The sequence below is a fragment of the Hyalella azteca genome, unplaced genomic scaffold, assembly GCF_000764305.2.
Source record: "Hyalella azteca isolate HAZT.00-mixed unplaced genomic scaffold, Hazt_2.0.2 contig15145, whole genome shotgun sequence".
NCBI classification, from domain to species: domain Eukaryota; kingdom Metazoa; phylum Arthropoda; class Malacostraca; order Amphipoda; family Hyalellidae; genus Hyalella; species Hyalella azteca.
The window spans coordinates 11,146-21,861 of record NW_025945006.1 but is presented as its reverse complement, the minus strand read 5'-3'; the positions used below and the strand labels follow the sequence as shown (position 1 = coordinate 21,861).

At 38.0% G+C, this 10,716-nt stretch overlaps 1 long non-coding RNA gene across 1 annotated transcript; it reads left to right on the top strand.

Annotated features, from left to right (window-relative positions):
- The first annotated feature begins 5,873 nt into the window (after window positions 1–5,873).
- LOC108672906 lies at window positions 5,874–9,289 on the top strand. Its single transcript, XR_001930940.2, has 4 exons — window positions 5,874–5,963; window positions 6,505–6,684; window positions 6,926–7,062; window positions 7,861–9,289. It is a non-coding gene; the product is annotated as an uncharacterized LOC108672906 (long non-coding RNA).
- The last annotated feature ends 1,427 nt before the right edge of the window (window positions 9,290–10,716 follow it).

Sequence of the window (10,716 nt, the reverse complement as noted above, 5' to 3'; positions counted from 1 at the left end):
CTTTACGAATCGAATGATACGTGTCTCGATGTTGTAGGATGATATTTGTGGGAGGAGATAGATTTTCTAAAGTACCCCTTTTTAGCCGTTTTCTATGAATTTCACGTTTTCTATCAATTTTTTCGAAAAATTCATACGAGCAAAATGTTTTTCTTTTTACATTTTAAGTATGTATGTGAAGTTTCATGATGATCGGATAATAACTGTAGAAGTTTCTCCGGGCCAGGTCGGTCCCCTTAATCGCACAGTGGGCTAAACCCTACAAAAATCGACCGTAATGAACCCGAACGACATAATGAGCAATTCGTTCAGTTTCTGAACGCGGCCACTGAAGGGTTTCTTTTCATAGAGTTCAAGTTTTGATAAGTTTTCGCTTCCCACTTAAATAAGTTTGAGAATAAGTGTTAAATAAGTATTTCGCTTCCCACCCACGATAAGTATTCGCTACCTATAAACGATTGTTCTGACCAAACTCCTGCGCGTTGTTTAAATTAATTTAATCCCAAATTATCGCATTACGTTAATTTGGGCGCTACTTTCAAGATTTGAGAAAAGCCGTTACATATATAGCATCTTTTGAATTATTTAGCTCTGATAGTTTCAAAAGATAGTCAATCATTCAAGGAAGACGTCTAATTTTTTTGGAATCAAGAAAATAAACCATTTCCGAGAAAATTGGATTTGTTCTCAGGGCTTATTATTCAGCGTCTCACTATAAATTTACGATTACGCTGTATTCTCCACAAAAACAGTGTCTCATAAATAACCAAATATCGAGTATATCTTATTCGATTTTATTATAAATGAGGGAAAAGGGCGACATCTAAAAACCGTTTTCTTTGATAACCATAGTCATATTATTGGGTTAACTTTGATGTTGGGAAACATCAAAAAGCACTGAGGATTCCCTTCGTTCACTTAAATTCATTGAGAATTGTCTCTAAATTGCCAAGCCGCCAACAGCGCTGCATAAGTTCGGTGGACTCTATATTCCACCGCATTCCTTCTTTATCATTTGTTCGAACGAATTCCTTCATAAATATCTACATAAGAAATCAGAATATCCCGATTTAAATAAACCGGAATATCCCGATAGCCCTATTATTTAACAGTATTGAATAAAATGGTAGCATACGCTTTAGATTTTTTCGTACGGGTTTAATTTGAAATGAGGCTTCTAGCCAACCAGCAAGTAATTAATTCATTGAGAAGTGTCTCTGAATTTCAAGCAAGCCAACAGCACTGCATAAGTTGGGTGGAGTGTATACTGCACCGCATTCCTTCTTTATCATTAGTTCCACAAATATCTACATTATAAATCGTAATATCCCTATTTAAATAAATCGGAATATCCCGATAACCCTATTATTTATTAGTATTATATAAAATGATAGCAAACGTTTCAGATCTTCTCATACGGGTTTAGATAAAACGAGTTTATAAATCGGAATTCCTGGCCGACCGGCAAGGCAGTATCAGTGTGCTAGCATCAACGGCAGATTTAGTATGCCCGATGCCGTGCGTTTATTGTTTCAATTCCCAGTTGAAGCCAATGTGAAATGCTTTAGTATACCTTATCTAACCTTATTTATACCAACAAAATTTATTTTTGATTGGTATTCATTGTGATTGTACAATCAGTGGGTGTGTGCAAGCGAGATAGCTACGGCCTGACAAAGCCCTGACTCCTACCTCGGAGTCGGCCCTAGGGGACAAAACTGTCCTATTCCTTGAGTTGACATTTGAGTGATGGAACCGTTTGAGCTATTGTGCATTTTTGTGACTATGGGGTGAGATAACCTTTGAGTTATCAATTTATGCGACAATAGTGAATGTACTTACATTCACCATTGAAGATGAGATGAAATCATGTAAGAGTGAATTAAAGTTGAGTAAATTGGTAAAGGAAGAGAAATGCACCTGTGCCATCAACCGGTAAAATTACGCAGCACTGTAACAATGTTTTTTTACTGATAAGTTAAGCAGCTCTTTCTGAATAGTGATGCAAGAGCTGCTCAACTCTTGCATGTACAGCCCTGGTCCCTGGGGCATGGAGCATGGACTCTCCAATTGCTTAATTATGTCAGAAAACTGGCTTGTGTGAGGCTGAGATTCTCTTGATTTGTTGTCACAGGATGTTCTACCTTCTTTGACAGACAGCATTTTTTATACATCAATGACCCTTGACGACGGTCTTGAGGCCTTGACAATTGACACAACCAGCACATGCATTCCGGTCTTCCCCAGCTGGTGAGTGGCAATGAGTTTCAATTGTTGTCACACAACCGCAAATGCAGAAATCAAATGTTTACACGCTGGTCGTGTAATGAAAACATTGAAATTTCAAAGTTTAGACAACAACCCAAACTTTTGCTGGCATTGCTGCTGCCCCTAGAGGTTCCTTTTGCCATACAGTGCTGCCTGTATTAAGTATATACTGTAAGTGTGCGGTGTGCCTGCACATTTTAAACAAGCTGCAACTTCATTTCTAATCCCAATCAAGAGAAAAATTTGGAGGAATCGTAAATAGAATGTACCTTGTGTGCCAATGTGTGGTAATTCCCAAATCATAGAATTTTCCAATCAATACCGTCAAACAGGATAATAAGAGACGGACAGGGTAAATTGGGTTGTCATCCCATATTTTGTAGAAATGTTTTAGTAGCTAAAGTAATCAAAATATTGCAGAACTAAAAATAGTGGTGTAAAGTTAAACATTTTTACTATCTATCTAGCATAAAGCAAGTTAAAAAATTATACATTTACTACCTCTAAGAAATCCCTGAAAAAAGTGTGAAAAGTGAGATATTGGAAGAGTACCTACTGCCTACCTCTGCTAAGCAGCTATGTCTGTAGCAAAAAATATATTTGCTGTAATGATAAATTTTACTTACATAAAAGTTACACACAGGTATTGGCTTAAAAACGTAATTGATGGAATTTGCGTATCTCATCCGGTCATCCCCCCCAAAATGGCTGCCATTTCCACAAGACGGTGTAATAGGGACACCCCCCGGGTAAACCGGTAATAAGGGAGACCCATAAAAACGCATTTACAGTAGAATCTTGGTTAGCAAAAGCTCCAGTTAACACAAAAATTAATTTACAGCAAAAGATTTAAGTACATTTACCTCACTCAGCAAAAGATTTTCTTAATGACAAATTAATGCATCACTGCTTTCACTGGTTGTCACAAAATTGTGCATAGAATGTCATATATAATTTTGAAATTAAAAATATAATAAAATATAAAATAAATAAAAATAAAAAAAATATAATAAAATATAAAAATTTTATAAAAATATAAAATATAAATTGTGCATAGAATGTGGCCCAGTGGTTAAAGTTCTAGTTCAGAGTACCAGGATTGGAGCAGAGAGGCGCGGGTTCGATCCCAGCTCTGTGCGCCAGTTTCTGGTCAGAATCGGCAAGGAGGCCGAGCGGTTAAGCAATGTAAATTTGAAGCAGCGAGTTGCGAGTTGAAGCCCACAACAAGCTGTGAGTGTTCTGCAATGCTAAGAATTGGCGACAGACCTATGGCCTAATAAACGCTGAAACTGCTATATATATATAGTATTGTTATAGTAAATTCACTTGACCCAATTAAAATGGTGTGAAATTAAAAGCTGTACTGTAAGCTTACAGATACAGAGGAAATGCTATACCATTAAACAGGGTAATAAGGGATGGGTGGTGGTAATAAGTTGAGAAATCATACATTTACTACCTCTAGAAAATTGCTGAAAAAAGTGTGAAAAGTCAGATTTTGGAAAGGTACCACTGCTAATATCTGTAGCAAAAAAATATTCGCCGCATCAAAAATTTTATCTACATGAAAGTTGCACACGGGTGTTGGCTTAAAAATGTGATTAACAGAATTGGCATATCTCATTCCCCCCAAAAATGGCGGCCATTTCCGCAAGACAGGGTAATAAGGGACACCCCTAAAAATGCATTTACATTAGAACCTTGATTAGCAAAGACTCCAGTTAACAAAAAAAATTGATCAACAACAAAAATTTTGATTACATTTACCTTGCTAAGTGAAAAAAATTGTACTTTACTAAAAATTAATGCATCATCGGTCATCACAAAATTGTGCATAGAATGTCATAGATAGAATTGTACACCTGGCAACATAGAATGAATAGTAATTAACCCAAATATGATTTAGTTCTCAAAAAATATGATGGTTGTCACCAAAATATTCCTTTCGTTCAAGTGAATGTGAATTTACTTGACCCTATTAAAAATGGTGTGAAATTACAAGCTGTCCTATAAGCTCACATTTACAGAAGAAATGCTACATGGCTGCAAGTTTCCTGGATTACCCTGTTCCCAGGGATAAATTTTTTCAGAGATACCATACGATAGTCTTTGCAAAGAGCTTCAAAATGAGCCCCAGCTTGTTTATGAAATATTTCATGGTAAAAAGTTATTAACCAAAAATGCTCAACATTGTCTCTTTTACCCCATTTGACAGTAGCTAACATTCCAAATTCCTTGCCTAATGCCTAAAATATATGTAAAGAGGTATTTAATGACAGACGTGTCTGCAAGACATTTTGAGGACAAAGATTTTGATGTTAATATGTCTCTTAAGATATTTGCACATTCTACAACCTGAATTAAGAGAAAAGTTGTTAGCATTTTTCTTACTTTTCATGAGGCAAACTGCTGTCATTATCAGCTGGTCAAATTTTTTAACCATATGAAATGAATGACAGCATATATATGATTCTGAAAGTGTGTAGGGGAAAAAATATTTCTGCAGACCATCAAATGGTTATCCCTGAGAATTTAAATGAATACTATCGAACGGGATAATAAGGGACAATATTTTTTTTGTTGTTGATAACTTCTTGCCATAAAACATTTCATAAAGGAGTTTGGGCTCATTTTAAAGGTCTTTGCAAGGGCTATTGATTGGCACCTATGAAAATTTCCATATGCTATTTGTATGGTGCATGAAGCAAAAAAAGTGTCACAAATTACCTCTGTCTATGGGGTAATCTGGGACACTTGCCATAAAACTTGATTTTAAAATGTTTAAAGCATGCAGAGTGTACCGTAGCATTTATTTTCAGGATAGGAGGAGCATTGTTTGATGAAATTTTGTTGGACATAAGTTCACAAAACACATAAATAGGATACAACACAAAAATTTTGAGCCAGAAAGTCCCTCAACAAACAATAATCTATGTTTAGACAAGTCCAGTAGGTTGGAAATAGATAGCTGGGTCAAATCCAAAATGACAAGCATTCCAGCAATCATATGTTGGTTACACCTCTGCATGATGATAATGTTGGTGGGTTTCTCCAGCACAATTTGTCTCAACAGGTTCCTCTGCCCTCTAGACCTGAGATGGCGAATGAGACGGTCTTGATGTTATTGTTAATCTAATTACTCCAATGTATTCCAAATGATGAAGTCTACAACTTGTTAGAAGCAAAATTTATAGACTATGCTGGCCTCTTGGAGAACTTTCACTTGTTTGCAGGGACCAGTGTTGTGTATAGCCTGGAGTTTACTTTGCTGTCAAGGGTGTCACCAAGCTTGTTGAAATCATCAATGATCTTGAGATGAAGTTGCTTGTTTGTAATACTCAATATCATAGTTTTTAGTCCATGAAAATAGTAATGCATTCTCTGGCCATTAATTGACATGTACACATAGGTTGAGGTTTGATTGAAGAGCAGAGAATGCCTTTTATTAACAAATTTCTTATTGTTTTTCCTTACCCCATGTTGTTCCTGGAGGTTAAATTAGGCTACTGTGTAGCCCAACCTTCATGTCTTTATTAATTTACATATTTATTCAGTGCTCAATCCAACTCAATTTAAATTATATTCAATATTTTTATTTTTTTTTTCAGTGTAGGTGACTAAAATACAATTTTCAGATAAAAAATACTAATCTTCCGTGAAGTATTTCTACTCAGCCTGGGCACTCAGTTGCACTGGTGAGTGGCTTAGGAATTTATTTCATTTATTCATTGATAATTTAGGTTCAATTTTGTCCTTGTTATTATTTTAATTTTATTAATGTTGATCAGCTAATTATGTGATTTCATTTGCTTGCATATGTTCCCTTGTACGGTATTTTACTTTTTTCAAACCTTATCTAAAGATTTCCATAGGTTAATAGTTACAGCAAAAATAGCCTTTTCTGGCCAGGAACTCCCAGAATATGTAATAGTAGCCTATCAACGGTTTAAGGTTAGATTATATGTAGATGAGCCTTGGCAATGTTACAAGTATCAACGTTTTTGCCATAATGCAGCCATTGTAGATTCAAGGTGCGTTGTGTAGTGTGCTCAGGTACTGTGTCCAATTGCCCAAACAAAAGCACCTCATCACCCAAGTGTGCAAATTGTGGTGGAGTGCATACATCCAGTTATGGTGGATGTATGTTAATTTGCCTATTGGATGTATGTTAATTTGCCAAAATAAGTGGAGCAAGTCCTAGCTTCTGGGAAACTATCTTACCGTGATGCTTTACAGGTTGTTCGGTCAGCAAAAAGTCCCACATGGACAGGCCAAAGAACTTCGGAGGGAGTGACTGCTGACCCCCAGGTCCCTGCCGAGTTTCCAGCCCAAGCCTCTCAGAACTGGAGTACCACACCTCGGCGCCAGGCATCAGGAATGACCCCACCCGACAACACCCCAACCCAAAAAGCAGAGGTGGGAACCCAAACTTGTCAGGATAATGCATATTCTAATGGTCAGGGAGCCCTTCAGTGTGAGGAAATTTCAAAAATTGTTGTCTTAGTCCTTCACCGTCATCCGTGATGGTTATTTGTTTTATTTATACATGTAATATGATGTGCTAGCATATGATGTAGTTAAAATAGACTTCTTCTCTATTAAGTAAAAGCAGTTAAATACTTTATGGATCCCGCTCTTGACATGCCCTGTGTTGCAGGGTGGTGAGCATCATCCGGGAGGCCGTGGCCATTGAGCAGGAGTTCCTGACGGAGGCGCTGCCCTGTGCCCTCATTGGCATGAACTGTGACCTCATGAAGCAATACATAGAGTTTGTGGCAGACCATCTGCTTGTTGGTGGGTTATTATTATTATTATCATCATACAAAGGGATTACAATATCAATTTAACTTACACTTTTCTCAATTTGGTGGCAACCATCTCATGGTTTGTGATGAAAATAAATACGGTGGTCATAAAGTTGTAGCCGAAAACGTCAAGCTAACTAATTTTATGAGATGAAAAGGTTCAAAACTTAAAGATCAAAGCAAGTAGAGTTATCCTTCTTTTTGTGCTGGTTCATCTTCCCCTGATTCACTACTGCGTTGGTTCAAAGTAACCGACTTTAAATCTGCGTTGATATCAAGGGAAATCCTCTGCAACTAATTTGAATTCTCAGCCTTCACTTGGTGTGTTGCATCAGACTTGAAAAATGCGTAAAGATTAAAGGGCAAATTGCTTACAGCATAAGGCGGACTTTGGTAGTAACAATACTTATCAAGTATATACCTATAGGATATTTATATATTTTATATAGTATACCTAGAGAATATTTTTGCCCTCTACTTTGCAAGAATTCGTTCCGTTTTAGCAGCTTCTTTGCCTCGAAACGCCAGAATTTAATCCTAATATTTTACATAACTTCATTACATTCAGCATAAGTTTCCTATTCTAAAGTAACTTATTGCTGAGTAGTTTTTTAATAAAAACATGTTCACTTAACAAATACTACTGAAAGAATACGCTTCACTCCCTTCAAGCCTGCCACGTTGAATACCGTACTCTAATTCTTTGCAAAATTGACCGTTTACTATGGTGAATGTTATGTTATGAATGGTGAATGTTAACTCATAACTAATGCTTTATGATTTTCAGAGCTGAAGTGTGAGAAGATCTACAGGGTGGAAAATCCGTTTGACTTCATGGAGATGATCTCCATGCCTGGCAAGACAAACTTCTTCGAGCGCAGGGTGGGGGAGTACCAGAAGTGTGGCGTCATGAGCTCCCCTCAGGACAGAACTTTCACCCTCGACGCTGACTTCTAATCTGGACAGAATCTTCACCCTCGATGCTGACTTCTGATCTGGACAGAACCTTCACCCTCGATGCTGACTTCTGAGCTGGACAGAACCTTCTCCCTCAACGCTGACTTCTGATCTGGACAGAACCTTCTCCCTCAACGCTGACTTCTGATCTGGACAGAACCTTCTCCCTCAACGCTGACTTCTGATCTGGACAGAACCTTCTACCTCAATGCTGACTTCTGATCAGGACAGAACCTTCACCCCTTGATGCAGACTTTTGGTCAGGACAGAACCTTCACCCTCGACGCAGACTTCTAATCTGAACAGAATCTTCACCCTCGATGCTGACTTCTGAGCTGGACAGAACCTTCACCCTCGACACTGACTTCTGATCTGGACAGAACCGTCACCCTCGACGCTGACTTCTGATCTGGACTGAACCTTCACCCTCGATGCTGACTTCTGACTTGGACAGAACCTTCAACCCAGACCCTGACTTCTGATCTGGACAGAACCTTCACCCTCAATGCTGACTTCTGATCTTTCTGATCCGGACAGAACCTTCACCCTAGACGCAGACTTCTGATCTGGACAGAACCTTCACCCTTGATGCTGACTTCTGATCTGGACAGAACCTTCACCCTTGATGCTGACTTCTGATCAGGACAGAACGTTCACCCTTGATGCAGACTTCTGACTTACGCAGCTCCTTTGACCTCTTCTTTAGTTGCACCGCAGTGCCTTAGTTCATCACGTTTCGTGAGCTATTTGTGTTCAGCTTCCGTAATTGTGTTCTAGTATTAGTATTGAGTGGTTGGTGGCTTTATGCAACTATCTTGAAGCGCTTGTAAACCTATTTACTATTGCTACCACTTGCGCAAGTACTGAATATTGGCCACTTAATCAAGTGGATAGAGCTACCAGTAGCGATTGGCCATTCTATGATTAATCATTAACATGAAAGATGAAAATAAATGGGCCATTTAATGAAGTGATCTCATTCCGGACTTGGAATCTCGTACAAAAAGCTGATTTCAGTGACACTGCTTGTGGAATCTCGCTCAGTTCTCTGTTAATTTTCTTGACTATTCTGTGATGTAGACAATCACAGTGTTGGTGACGCTGCCTTCATGTCAGCGTGGACACCTGGCCTCTGCTGTACTTGTCTTCCACTTCCTCAATTATTCATTGCTATTAAATGAGTTTATGATTGTTGCAAGGAATGCTTTCATTCGCGTGCTAGGCCTGATTTGAAGCAGATACATTGCAAAGCGCGCAAGGTCTCAATGATAAATTGATGTTTATGTATATCTTGTATCACTTCGACGTTGGGGTGAGTTGCTCTTGTCTTAAGTGAAACATTCTTAAGTTGAACCGATGGTTTCATATTTTATACATTTTTGTCTTTGAACAAAAATAAAATTCCTTGCCAGATTAGTCCTTGTTGATCATTTTCTATCCAAATTGTAGTGAAATACTTTTTTATAACTTCCGTTGTCAGTAGGAGAATTAAATGTATTTTTTTACCATTAAGCGACTGCGATATCATATCACGTACTCTATTGACAACCGTAGCTAAATGCGACTTCACGCACCATCTCATTTATTGCTGAAAAACGTGAGGTATAATAGAAAAGATGTCGAGGATATTGTTTTTCCTGTTGAACAGGTGTATGTTGCACTCAGCGCAGGTTTAAGTTGTACCGTCAATGCCACGGAAGTCGCTACTCGGCAGCTACTGCGCTTGACTCGCCGCTTGTCAATAAAAACCATGTAATACTGGTCAAAATTAAGATTTGTAAGGTTCCGTTGCCACCTAGTAATTAAAAAGATTTTCAAATCACGCTGGAGTTGGAGCTTGGTTTTTTTCAACGGAATAGATAGTATCAGTTGAAGGCCGATGACATAAGTGAGGTGGCGAAGCTAGGAGCATTGACGGTAGGTAGCTCATCGTTGCCAGACCTTTTCCTAGGTCGGAAGACTCCATCTCCCTCAACACTGAAGATACTATTTAATACGTGGCAGGTAAAAGTCTCCAACTATACAAATATTCGAGTATGGTCCATCCAGATTTGGCTCGTCCGTATATATTTTTAGATTTTCTGACGGGAGTGTGGTAGGTATAAGATGTGAAGATGGGTTATACATCAGGTATATATACCATGCAGTTATAAATAGCAATGCTGCCACGCAGGGTGAGAACCATTGGTCGTATTGTGCGATACTCGTCTAACTTACGACGGTCGCGGAAGTTTTTGAACAAATAGTTAGGATTAAAACGACATCGCAACTCTCCGGTGACCACAAGTCAGAAGAAGCAAACCAAAAGAAAAAATTGTATTTACTCAAAATACAATATAAGACAATGAAGAATTATAGGAAGAATTTCGCACCTGCAACACATCCAGTAGAGGATCCATAATTCACAAAATTCATAATAAATTACATGAAAAACTCCCAACTATTTGTTCAATTATCGACGTAAGCGCGTTGAAATAACCCATGGTATAAATTTAAAAGCAAAGTAAATTCCACATAAATTAATTTCTTTATAGAAAAAATTTTCTATATGAATTTCTGTGAATTTTTTGCTTTTAAATTTGTAGTTAACTTGCGATTTAAGCAATCCAGTGATAGCAATCCCATGATATAAAGACCGGATTCATCTCCATGTGATTGAATGGATTGCAGTGCAGGTAAAGAACGT